The 13,103-nt window shown below is 40.9% G+C and overlaps 1 non-coding gene across 1 annotated transcript; it reads left to right on the top strand.

The window, feature by feature from the left end:
• Nucleotides 1-6,439: 6,439 nt before the first annotated feature.
• Gm22266 lies at nucleotides 6,440-6,571 on the top strand. The gene has a single exon (XR_003953196.1). It is a non-coding gene; the product is annotated as a small nucleolar RNA SNORA17 (small nucleolar RNA).
• The last annotated feature ends 6,532 nt before the right edge of the window (nucleotides 6,572-13,103 follow it).

Here is a 13,103-nt window from a genome sequence, read left to right as displayed (position 1 = left end):
CCTAAGAATGTCAGATTTTCCATAATTCCCTACAGTTTCCACATTATCCTATTTAATGTTCAGCCATGGTCCCTAATTGTTTTAATCAGGACTTCCCAGCTTCTGTCCCACTACAGTATCCCCAGTATGTTGATACTTGCTGTGTCTAAAAAAAAAATAGTCTTTTATGTCCTCAGACATTTGAACTGCTCATCAGAGCCTAGAGCTCTGGCTAACCACAAGTCATTGTGGCACACAAAAGCCAATAGCCACTTCCTTTGTTTTGAATATCATTATTCAAAGAAGCTGAAAAATGTTTATGAATGAATGCCCCTCCCCTCACCTGAACAGATCCATCTTCATCACTCCGACTACCCTTTGATTTTTCACAAATGTCTCCCAAAGTTCCTGCATATACATTTCTAGTTATAGACCGGCCATCTCCTTGAACATTCTGAAACATCCTCAGACCGAATTATTCAAGATTATTTTATAATCTTTTTACCATCTGAGTGTGCCTTATCGAAGTGAATTAGTCTTGCCATCCACCTAGTAACCCATGTCAGCAACTCTTCACCTCTGACCTAGTGCCCATCTGGTTACTTTAAATACTTGTACCTTTGTAAGTCTGTTGTCACTACTTCAGTTAAGCTTTAAATGGTATTTTACCTGTGCTATTTCATTGTTGTCTTAATATAGTGAGTTTCAGCTGGATTTTATACCTAGAAATTTTGTAAAATCGCAGAAAATTTAACTTGCTAAGTAAAAATATTGTAGAATTAAACTCTTCACTATTCGTTCAGAGATTAGTTTAGCATCAAAAGATGATGAGGCAGTCTCTATTTCAAATACATTATATTGGTTTTTTTTTCTCTTCAACATGTGTCATGAGAGACTGAAACCAAGGTTCCAGAAGTTTCAGTCCATGGTCACTTGCTCCTATTGTTGGTGCGGTTTGTTTCGGCTTCTTTTGTTGTTGTTTTGTTCTTTTTTTTTTCCAGAACATCTTTATGAAGAGGGTATGGCAGAACAATGTTTCTCATCACATAGCAGCCAAGAAACAGAGATACAGAATTACCTGAAGATAAAATTTATCCTTCTTGGATACACACACCTGATAACCTACTTCCTCCAAATAAGCTCTACCTCCTAGTTTCTACAACCTCCCAATAATATCATGGGGAGAACTCACCAATGGATTCATCCACCCATGAAATCTCATGACCCAGTGACTTCTCGAAAGCCCAAACAAGTCTTTAATACATGAGCCTTTGGATAATTCAGATTAGACCATAGCAGGTTATCATGGTACTGTTTCTAATAGTTTCACATTTGAAAATAATTGAGAGTGTAGTTATTAAACTTTTCAGGCTACAATCACCTTTATATCTAATTATGTCAGTGAGTTTTATCCACAAATTTTAATGCACTCAGAATTTGATAGAATTTCAGAGGTTTTGCTGATTTGTAGTTACTATACTGAGTGGGAGCATGAATCCTATAAAGCATTTTCCTCGCTTATAATAATTCCTTTTAATCTGCTCTTTCTACAATGATACAAGACAGTAACTATCTTTATTATTGCCTACTATGTGATAGCAATTCACGAGTAACAATTTCTCAAAACCATGCAAAGGTATTTTCTCCATCTTACATATAAGAAAATTAAGACAGAGAATTAGAGTTCACTTCCTCAAGATGACATAATTTTCAAAGGACCCCATGAAAGTTTGTTGTGTCTGTCCCTTTATGAGCCCAGGTTTCTAAATCAAGATACTTATTTATAGCAAAAACCGTAGTGACCATTCTAACAAAAACCATACTGACTACGTACAACACATTACAAATATGATAAATATTAATTCTGACATTCATTATATGAAATAAATAACTGGCTTTGTGGTGAATGTTGTGTTAAATTTTATGAAAACAAGTAATTTAAGTGTAAAGTGCCTATTTTTCTCTAGTAGTCCACAAATGAAATAGACAGGTTCAATTTAATAGTTTAACTGGAGAAATACCCAGTGGTCAATTTGTTTATGGGTGTTATCTCAGTTGTTGGCAGTTCTATTTTATTATTTTATGTGTTTGAGTGTTCTGCTCAAATGTGTGGTTGTGTACCACATGTGTACCTGGTTCCCATGGAGATCAGAGATGGTTTTGAGTCTCCTGGAACTGGAGATATGAATGCTTATGTGTCAAAATTCAGAAGCTAATGCCAAGATGTTGCAAGGTAAAAATTTTATTTTTTAATGGTCAGCCCAAACTTACAGAAAGCTGCCCAGACTAAGAGCAGGAGGGCCTTTTTATAATGAGCAAGCAAGTGATTACAAAATTTGGAGTTTAAATTTTTTTATGATCATGGGGAAAATACATGATCAGATGGTTCCAGTAACATGCAATGCAACAATGGAATCAATTTGTGACATGTGAATCAGAAGATTATTGAGAAAGAATATGTCAAAAAATAAAGTTGATTTTTAACTGAGGACATGATCTAAGAGGAGAAAAACACCATTAGGAACAATATAGGAATAAATCAGAGTCAGAAAAAGGCATTAGAAAGCCTGGAATTGGAGTTATGGGTGACTATAAGCCACCATCTGAGTGCAGGAACAAAACTGAGGTTCTTTGGAAGAGCCAATGCTCTTAAATATGAAGCCATCCAGCCCCACTTTTACAGTTTTTCTTTTGAGAATTACATACACATGTACTACATCTACATCATTCCTGCCCTTCCTTTTCCCTTCCAACTCTTCCCATATTCACCATCCCAAATTTATGATCTTTTCTTTAACTATTATTACTAATGTATATAAATATACATATATATGTATTCATGCATGCATATGTATATGGCCTACTGACTCTAGTGGGCATTTGCCCCTGAATTATCTCCCTCTCAGCAGCCATTGACCACCTGTGGCTCTTCATCTAGGACTTTCCCTGTTCTCATTGACATGCCAACTGGTATTGTCATTATGCTAGACTTGTTCAGGAAACCACGTTGTTGAGAGTTCATGGGTGTACTTTCCCGTGTCATATCTATGGGTCGTGATCTATTAATGGGTGTCCTGGGACTCTGTCTCTTAACAATCTTTTTGTCCCCTCTTCCCTGATTTGCTTTGAGCTTTAATGGTAGAGATTGCATTACAGATGTATCAATTGTGGCTGGGCATCCTACAGTCACTGTATTTTTTTTAACCATTTGTGGATCTCTGTAATAGTTTCAATCTGATGCAAAAGAAGCTTTTTTGATAAGGTAGTAGAGCTATACCCATCTGCAGATATAAAGATAATTATTTAGAAAGTAGAAATCATAGCAGTTTAGGAAACTGATGGTAGTAAGGTCTATGACCAGACCCTAGTTGGCTAGGTTTTTAGCATCAGACAATTCCCTTCTGTTGAGCAGGTCTTTAGTCCAATTAGATAGATATTTGTGCCCCCCCCCAAATAAAAGTGATACTATTGCATTATTGTGGATATCTTAATCAGTTTATCAATTGTTATGGCTCATGGGCTTTCCAGCTATGTTAGACTGCTGATGGTTCCCCTCCTTTTTGGCAGCCTGCACTATACCCTCCTATATACTATGAGAGCCATTCTTTAGGTAAAAAGCTTCCAAGCCGCTTCCAGCTCTGTTCCTCCAACCCCTGTGTCCAAAGGGTATCTTCAATAATATGCCCTTACCTTTAGTCTCTGGGAAGAAACCAAAGGCAACAGCAATAGCCTATATTATTAGCAGGGTCTTGGACTCTCTGACCAACAATGTGAGAGGAATATTTCCATGCCTACTACTGGGATTTTTTTATTAGGTATTTTCTTCATTTACATTTCCAATGCTATCCCCAAAGTCCCCCATACCCTCCCCCCCACTCCCCTACTCACCCACTCCCACTTCTTGGCCCTGGCGTTCCCCTGTACTGAGGCATATAAAGTTTGCAAGACCAATGGGCCTCTCTTTCCAATGATGGCTGATTAGGCCATCTTCTGATACACATGCAGCTAGAGACACAAGCTCTGGGGGAGGAGGGGGTTACTAGTTCATATTGTTGTTCCACCTATAGGGTTGCAGATCCCTTTAGCTCCTTGGGTACTTTCTCTAGCTCCTCCATTGGGGGCCCTGTGATCCATCCAATAGCTGACTGTGAGCATCCACTTCTGTGTTTGCTAGGCCCCGGCATTTACTGGGATTTTTATAAAAAATAATTTATAGCTTTGAAGGGAACATTATTACCCTCAAGTGATATAGTTATTCAAACTGTATATGTGTGTTATTATTTAATTTTGATAAAACTAGGTAATGTGATTCACTTTATCTTTTCAAACATCATTAGTGTTATCTGTCCCGCCCCCTGTAGTTCCTTCCCTCCCTTCTCACCCATTAAAGACCCCCTCCTTTCCTCTTCATATCACTTTACCCTTCTATCCTCCTCTCTAATGTTTCTCTCTCACCGCTTGGTCCTTTTTACTTTCCTGGCTTTTGTGGTTACTCCAGGTTATATACTCACATCTATGGATTTTGAAACAGGACCACAAAAAAGAACATGCAATGTTTGACTTTCTGAGTATGCATCACTTCACTGAGTAGAATATGTTCTATTTCCATCCATTTACCTGAAGAGTTGATGATTTCATATCTTTCTTTACAATTGAGTAAAATTCCATTGTGTATGTGTATCACATTTTCATTATCCATTCATTGGTTGAAGGACATTTAGGTTGTTTTCATTTCCTCGCTTTTGTGAATAGGGCAGTAATGAACATGGCTGAGCAAGTATCTGTGGAGTAGGATGTAGTATAGCTGGGCCATAGATTAATATTTAGATTGGTTTAGTTTAGTGTCACATAATTTATTTCTCTTATGATCCCCTAGTCACAAGAAATCATAAACCAACATCTCATTCTCACTAAACTACAAATATTTCTTTGAAATCAAGGGTTATGCATTCTTTGCTCACTTTTACTTCTTCCTTAATAACAATCAAAATTATTTTTAGCTTTTTGAGACTTATCCACACTCATTTGAGAGTTCCTTTTCTCCCACATTTTCACTGACATTCGTTTTTATTTTTATATGTTCAACCATGTACATGTTTTTCTGGATGTGCACCGTATATGCCCAGGTACCTGAGGAGACAATAAGGTGTTGGGTTCTCTGAAACTGGAGTTACAGGCAGCTGTGAGTTGCTCAGTGTGGGTTCTTATAGGTAACCAGGTCCTTCACTGAGCCATATCTCCATCTCTAGGTTTTGTTTTGTGATGTGCCTCCTTATGTAGCCTGAGGTACTAAACTGGAACTCCTTCTGCCTCGGTCTCTAAAGTACTGAGATTATAGGTATGCACCAAAGCACCCATCTGCCAGTAGCACATTAAAATAACAATCACATATAAAGTGAAATTGCTACTGTCCATCAGAACCTGAAATGGAAAAATCACTATCCACTGTAATAGCAGAATCAATGTCACTAAATGTCACTCCCAAATATCTTGTCTTCTATTCTTCCTCTCATTTTGGAGTCAGGTGTCAGAGCATGCTAGTGGTATTTAGGATTAATTACTTTAATCACTGTGTTCCAAAATCTCTGCCCTAAAGCCAAAGTATAGTGCAACCCAGTGAACCCAGTGACTGAGCACACGACCCTGGATTTGAGCCCAGCACACACACACACACACACACACACACACACACAGAGAGAGAGAGAGAGACAGAGACAGAGAGAGAGAGAGAGACCGGGGAGCAGGATTGGAGAGTCTAACTACACAACTTAGTGTTCTAGGTTAGCAGTGCTATCCCTCTCAGGCTTGTCATGAAGATTGAACAACACACTTGTGAAGTCTTCATAGCAATAAACAGTCAAATTTTACTTAACAACAACTGTTGTTTATTAGATACAAGCACACATCTACATAGTTCTTTTGGTGTTTTTTTTCCCTTTTCTAGGTTTTTCAAGACAAGGTATCATGGTGTAACAGCCCTGGCTGTCCTGGAACTGACTATGTAGACCATACTGGCCTTGGACTCACAGATCTACCTATGTCTGCCTCCCAAGCATTAAGGTTAAAGGCATGTGCTCCATCTTCACAGTTCTTATTTTGATTTTAGAGGTCACTTCAGATGTTGCAAATATATCTTGTTTTATTTGGCTTCCAACTAAGAAAGTTAGTAAACTACCTCAAAAAGACTTAGATCTTCATTTGGAGAAAGATGCCATTTTGAAGATAAAATTAGAAAAGCTATTGTATGAAACATTATTGTTAGAATTAATTTAATGTTGGTGGCAGGGTGAGATAAAGCTGCAAATTATTAATCATGAAACCTGGACTCTACTCCTGGCTTTGCTACTAAATTAAATTTAAACACATCAAAATCATTTTCCTGCATGTTTCAATTTTCCCATCTGGAAATAAGATTGGACTACATGGCTTAGCATTAAAGGCATGACGAGATTTAAAAGGCCCTGCCTCTGGAAGCATTGCAGATGTGACTGCTGTGTCACATGTGTGTCAGTAGGTGGCAGAGAGGAGAGAGGCTATGTCTACGCTCAGTGTTCTAACCGATGGGCATCTGAATGGTTATTAGCCTAACGTGTCCTGGGGGAAAAAGTGAGCCTGAGATGACCACCTGTGGTATTCCACATCTGCTTAGGCTTGGACCGTTGGTCGAGGCAGGACATGGGAAGTTTGACTATATACACCCCACGCAGCCACTGGGTGGGCGTTGGGCTGTGAGAAGCCCCAGGACCCTGCTCTGGAGGTGGGGAAGCACAGTCTGAGGTCCCTGCGGAACTACCGGAATTGGCTCGGGGTCCCTGGGCCTGTACAGAGCCAGGGAGACAGGTTCTCAGGCTCTTGGGCACTGCAGACACTGCTGAATGCTGTAGAAGAGCTGAGAATAGACTGGGGGCCTGCAGGCGCTCTCTGGCCCAGGGCCAAAAGGAAAAGGGCAAGGAGGAGAGAGCTCCAGCTGGGTCCTGTTGTGGAGGAGAGTCTTGCTCAGGTGGGCAGCTTAGCTGGCAGCCCTAGCTGGGAGCACAGAGAGGCCTCCCTTGGGAGATTAGACACACGGCTAATTAGAAGAAGACCTGCTCCATTACTCCAGCATGGTGGATCCCGGTGAGAAGAGGCAGTCCATGGTTTTAAGGTGTTTATTGTAGAAAGGCAGAGAGAGGGAGAGAGTAGAGAAGTAGAGGCCAGCCATGTCCACGTGGAGAGGCGGGTAAGGGAAGGCGAAAAGAGGGGGAGCAAGGGAGTGAGAGGCAAGAGTAAGAGAGTAAGAGCAAAAGAGTAAGAGAGAAGCAAGCAGGAAGCAGGAGAAAGAGTAAGAGAGTAAGAGGGGGGAGGGGGCAAACAGCCCCTTTTATGCTATTGCCAGGTAACTGTGGGGAGGAGCATACCTGGCTATAAGCAGGTAACCGTGGGGGTGGAGTCCAGATAGTCTATGTGACTGATAGCCACACACCTCTCTTGGGGGGTTGGGGGGTGGGAGGCTATAGCTGCGACAGGAGCCAGGGGCCCAGGGGGCATGGCTGAACACCTGCCGTCCCTTGCAGGCAGAAGTCACCTACTGGGTCAATGGGATTTGAAGCCTGTACTCGACCAGGGATCAGACTGCCTGTGCACAGCTCATTGCCCCACAATCACCACTCGGTTGCCAGGTAGGCCTGTATAGGTTCCCAGAACGATAAGCAAGCCTGACACTAGAAGAATCCCAACTGGGCAAGAATAAGCCTGAGACAGATGGTCACTCAGATGGGCCTGTAGAGGACCGAGCCTGAAATGACCACCAGACTAGTACACTGGGGTCCAGAGAGCTAGCTGGAGATGAACACTAGTCTGGTACCCCTTAGGCCTGGGGGGCAGGGCAGACCATGCTCAAGAGTACCCCTGCCTGGTGGAACATTGCACTCCTGAGATCACTCCTGGAATTATCCCAGACACTCACAGACCCTGGGCACCACTAAGAGGAGCAAGCAAGTGGTGGAAGAGAAAGAGAAGCATGTGGGCACAATGAAGAGAGGTAGAACTGGAGACTCAAGGATAGTGAGAAACAGCCTGATGTGAGTAGCCAGTGATGCTACCTGGGACCATGGTGAAGTCCTGGCCTGTGCTGACACTGGGGGCCATGTCTGGGTCTGTGGCTCTGCAGAAGCTGGTGTCTGTTGCCACCAAAGACCAGGCAGATGTCCCTGATCTGGGATGCTACTGGGGACATGTCGATGTCTGAGGGCTGTGTAGAACTGGCCTCATCATGGGAGAGGCATGAGAACAGGAGAGTTGATCCTGCCCATAGCCAGCCACAGTACTTGGGAGAGTGAGCCCTGCACATTTTGAAAGTTCTGGGTTAGCCAGACTCAAGGGTGTGTTGGAGAGCTGGCCCTGCCTCTTATCTGTCATGTGGCAATGTTCCCCACCCTTGCCCCTTTCCACCTAGGACAAGTGGGAGAGTTGGCACTGAGGTCATGAGAGAAAAAGAGCTAGTCCTGCCCCAGACCTAGTGCAGCACTCAGGAGAGCAGACCCTGCACTTTGCCTGGATAGCATAGTAGATCTGGCCCTGGATGTGGGGGTTACAGATGAGCCAGACCCAAGGGTGTAAGCACAGGAGAGCCAACTCTGCCTCATGTCTGTTGGGAGGTGACGGGGACAAGGGAGAGACACTCTCTTCTCCTGCCTCATTCCTCACCATCTGTGGCAGATGAAAACTGTTTCGAGGATTATGAGAATGGAAGAACTGACCATATCCTTCACTGACTACAGCACTCAGGCAAGCAGGCACTGCACCTCGCCTGGGCAGCAGGGTAGAGCTGGCCCTGGTTGCACCAGTTACAGATGAGCTGGCTACAAGAGCATGAGAGCAAGTGCAATTACCATCTCTGATACTTCTCAGGCCCAGATCCAGGACTTTCAATTTGTCCCATCCCAACATCTACCCCATCAATGCTGGAGTGCATGAAGGGGCCAATTCTACGGATCCAAAACTACAGGATCTCCATGGCACAGGGCAACAGCAGGCTATTTGAGGAGTCTCAGTGAGGTTCCAGTATTAATAGTGTAGCAGAAACCAGAGACCTAATACCAGACCAATAACTCATTGCAATGAACATTTGCAAGTAAAGAAGTATGGACAAAAAGGAATACTGTGGGGTACACTGATACACTATAGCAGCCATGAGATTTTTTTTCTTTGTGGGGGGCAGTTTTAAGGGTGAAGGGCAGGTTCACAGGGAAGGGAAGATGAGTGGGACTGATGTGCATAATGTGAAGTTCACACACACACACACAAATAAAAAGTTTAAAAAGTCATTTTTAAAAAAGAGCATGAAATATGAAATCAGACTGGATTTTAATACAAGCTTCTCTTGATAACAAAATTTACCCCAGTTTCCCAACATGTAACACATACATATACATAAATATTTCATATATATTTGTGCGTGTGATATGCCTCTTTCATAGGACTAAAGTAATAACTGAGATGATGCATATAAAACATTTAAAATGCTAACTGCTACATGTATAAATTCCCAATAAATACTAGTAATTATATTAAAGGGTCCCTCCTACAATTTAAAACCTATGATCTATTATCTAAACTGCTATAGCTGAATTGGAATTTACAGATGCTACAATAGGTATTTGTTCTTTATTTGATTAAGTCAACAAATTGTCATTGAGTACCTCCTATGTTCCAGCAACCATGCTAGATACCGAAGATGAAATGACTGACAAAATAGAACTTTGTTTCTCCTCATACAATAATCATACAGCACCTCGATTACAAATGTATAATTTAAAAATAAAATAGAAACCCTAAAGTAAAAGGACATACTTCTATGAAAAGTATAAAGAAACTTGGCCTGGGGCTGAAGAAATGGCCCAGCAGTTAAGAACACTTACTGCTCTTCTAGACGACCTGAATTCAATTCCCAGCACCCATGGCTGGAACCCATAACCAATGCCCTCTTTCTGCACCCTTACTCATGTGGTATATGCAAACAGAGAGAAATATACACACATACTTTTTTAAAAATGAAAATGAAAAAACTTGATCTGATACTGGAACTGGACTGTAATGATCAATAGGACTTACTCAGATAAATAAGATGAGGAAGAGTGGTCTTTTGGCAGGGGGAACCATTTGAAACCACAGATCTAACATACAGAAGACAAAATGTTGTGAGTTTGACTGTGTACAACCTTATAAACAGTTCAAATAAAGAACTGATTAAACAGAAGCAAGCACAATGAATTTCAACATACGCCGGAATATAAAAAATAAGTTTTGTTATCCTTAACCCTTCTTTTTAATTTATATATTAAATAGAAATGGCCTCTGTGTCTTTTCTCAGAATTCTTTCAGTGCTGTATTATACAAGTATGATCTTCTCATAAAATTCAGACAGACGTTATTTATATGTAGCTTTGAAATAACCTCAATAGATCTAATTTCTACTTTCTAAAAGTTGGATTTCCAAGTCTCCTTCTAGTTCAAGCATTTTTTTATAACCATACATAACCACTTAATGTACAGTGACTAATATCACTTTAACTTAGCAGGCTTTAACTTAACCCAAGACTTTTTTCTTTGTATTTTGGTGGGCAAGGTAGCCCTAGCTGTCCTGGAACTCACTCTGTAGACCAGGCTAGCCTCAAACTCAGAAATCTGCCTGCCTCCGCCTCCCAAATGCTGGGGTTAAAGGTGTGCGCCACCACTGTCTGGCAACCCAAAACTTAAAATATTTAAAATATGAATGTTTTTTATAATTCTCTCAGTGCTAGATAGGAAACCAACTCATCATTTTCCATTTTATAAGATGCCCTCAGTAAAGTATTGGGGATTGAACATGAATTTTCATGTTCTTAGTAAAAAAGAAAATTCTTTCTTTTTATTTTAAGCATAAAATACCTGAGATAACAAAATAAGAGGATGTGGCTATTGAAATGGCTCTGCTGTAAATGGATATGCTGTCAAGCCTGACAACCTGAGTTTGATCCAGGATCGAACATGATAAAAGAGAATCAGCTCCCTCAAGCTGTTCTCTGAACTTCATATACATGACATAGCAGGTGTGTGCCCACAACATGCACATGCATACAACAACAAATAAAATAATTTTAAAACAATTTGTAGAGTCTGGAGAGATGACTTAGTGGTTAAGAGCACTGACTGTTTTTCCAGAGGTCCTGAGTTCAATTCCCAACAACCACATGGTGGTTCACAACCATCTGTAACGGAATCTGATGCCCTCTTCTGGTGTGACTAAAGAGAGAAATAGTGTACTCCTATACATAAAATAAATAAATAAATAAATCTTTAAAAAACAATTTGTAATTAACATTATTATTCAGTATTCAGTGTTCAATTTCCATGAGTTTGTAGGCTTTCTGTTGTTGAAGTCTAGCTTTAATTCTTGGTGGTCTGATAAGAGACGTGGAGTTATTTCAATTTTCTTGTATCTGTTGAGACTTGCTTTATGACCAGTATATAGTCAGTTTTGGAAACTGTTCTGTGAAGTACTGAGAAGAAGGTGTATTTATTAGTGTTTGAGTGAAACGTTCTGTAGCTATCTGTTAAGTCCATTTGATTCATGACCTCTGTTAGTTTCATTATTTCTACACCTGTTTCTGTTTAGATGGATGACCATTGGTGACAGTAGAGTGTTGAAGTATCACACTATTAATGTATGGGGTTCAATGTGTGATTTAAGATTTAGTAATGTTTATTTTTAAAATATGGGTACCCTTGCATTTGGGGCACAGTAGACATCATCTTTTTCCTTTGATGAGTATGAAATATCCTTCCTTATCTCTTTTTTTGATATATTTTTTATTACGTATTTTCTTCAATTACATTTCCAATGCTATCCCAAAAGCCCCCCCACTCCCCTACCCACCCATTCCCATTTTTTGGCCCTGGCATTCCCCTGTACTGGGGCATATAACGTTTGCCTGACCAATGGGCCTCTCTTTCCAGTGATGGCCGACTAGGTCATCTTTTGATACATATGCAGCTAGAGTCAAGAGCTCTGGGGTACTGGTTAGTTCATAATGTTGTTCCTCTGATAGGGTTGCAGATCTCTTTAGCTCCTTGGATACTTTCTCTAGCTCCTCCATTGGGGGCCCTGTGATCCATCCAATAGTTGACTGTGAGCATCCACTTCTGTGTTTGCTAGGCCCCGGCCTAGTCTCACAAGGGACAGCTATATCACCGTCCTTGCAACAAAGGCTTGCTAGTGTATGCAATGGTGTCATCGCTTGGAGGCTAATTATGGGATGGATCCCTGGATATGGCAGTCTCTAGATGGACCATCCTTTTGTCTCAGCTCCAAACTTTGTCTCTGTAACTCCTTCCTTATCTCTTTTGATTATTTTGTTTGGAAGTCTATTTTGTTAGACATTAGAATCGCTACACCAGCTTCTTTTTTCCCTCCATTTGCTTGGACAATCTTTTTCCAACCCTTAACTTGTAGGTGATGTCTATTTGATATTGAGATGTGTTTCATGTATGCAGCAGGAAGCTGGATCCTGTTTTAGTCAGTGTATTTTTATTGAGGAATTGAGTCCATTGACATTGAGAGATATTGATAACCAATGATTGTTAATTCCTGTTATTTTGGTGATGGTGGTGTTAGTGTGAGTGTGTGTGTGTGTGTGTGTGTTTCCCTTCCTAGTGGTTTGAGATTATTTAATGCCTGTGTTTTCATGGATATACTTAACCTCCTTGGGTTGGAGTTTTTCTTCTAGTACCTTCTGTAGGTCTGGATATATAGCTAGATATTGTTTCGATTTGGCTTTTTCGTGGAATATCTTCTTTTCTACATGTAAGGTGATTAAAAGTTTGGGAGTTTAGTCTGGCCTGGAATCAGTGGTCTCTTACAGTCTGCAGGACATCTGTGCTGGTTCGTCTGGCATTAAGAAGTTAGGTGTAGGTCTGCCAGTGCCTGACTAATACAGAAATGGATGCTCACAGTCATCCATTAGATGGAGCACAGGATCCCCAGTGAAGGAGCTAGAGAAAGTACCCAAGTACCTGAAGGGATTTGCAGCCCCCTAGGAGGAACAACGATATGAACTAACCAGTAACCCTAGAGCTCCCTGGGACTAAACCATCAATCGAAGAAA

This window comes from Mus musculus, chromosome X (assembly GCF_000001635.26).
Source record: "Mus musculus strain C57BL/6J chromosome X, GRCm38.p6 C57BL/6J".
NCBI classification, from domain to species: domain Eukaryota; kingdom Metazoa; phylum Chordata; class Mammalia; order Rodentia; family Muridae; genus Mus; species Mus musculus.
The sequence above is the reverse complement of the archived record's forward strand: the minus strand, read 5'-3'. Positions and strand labels throughout refer to the sequence as shown.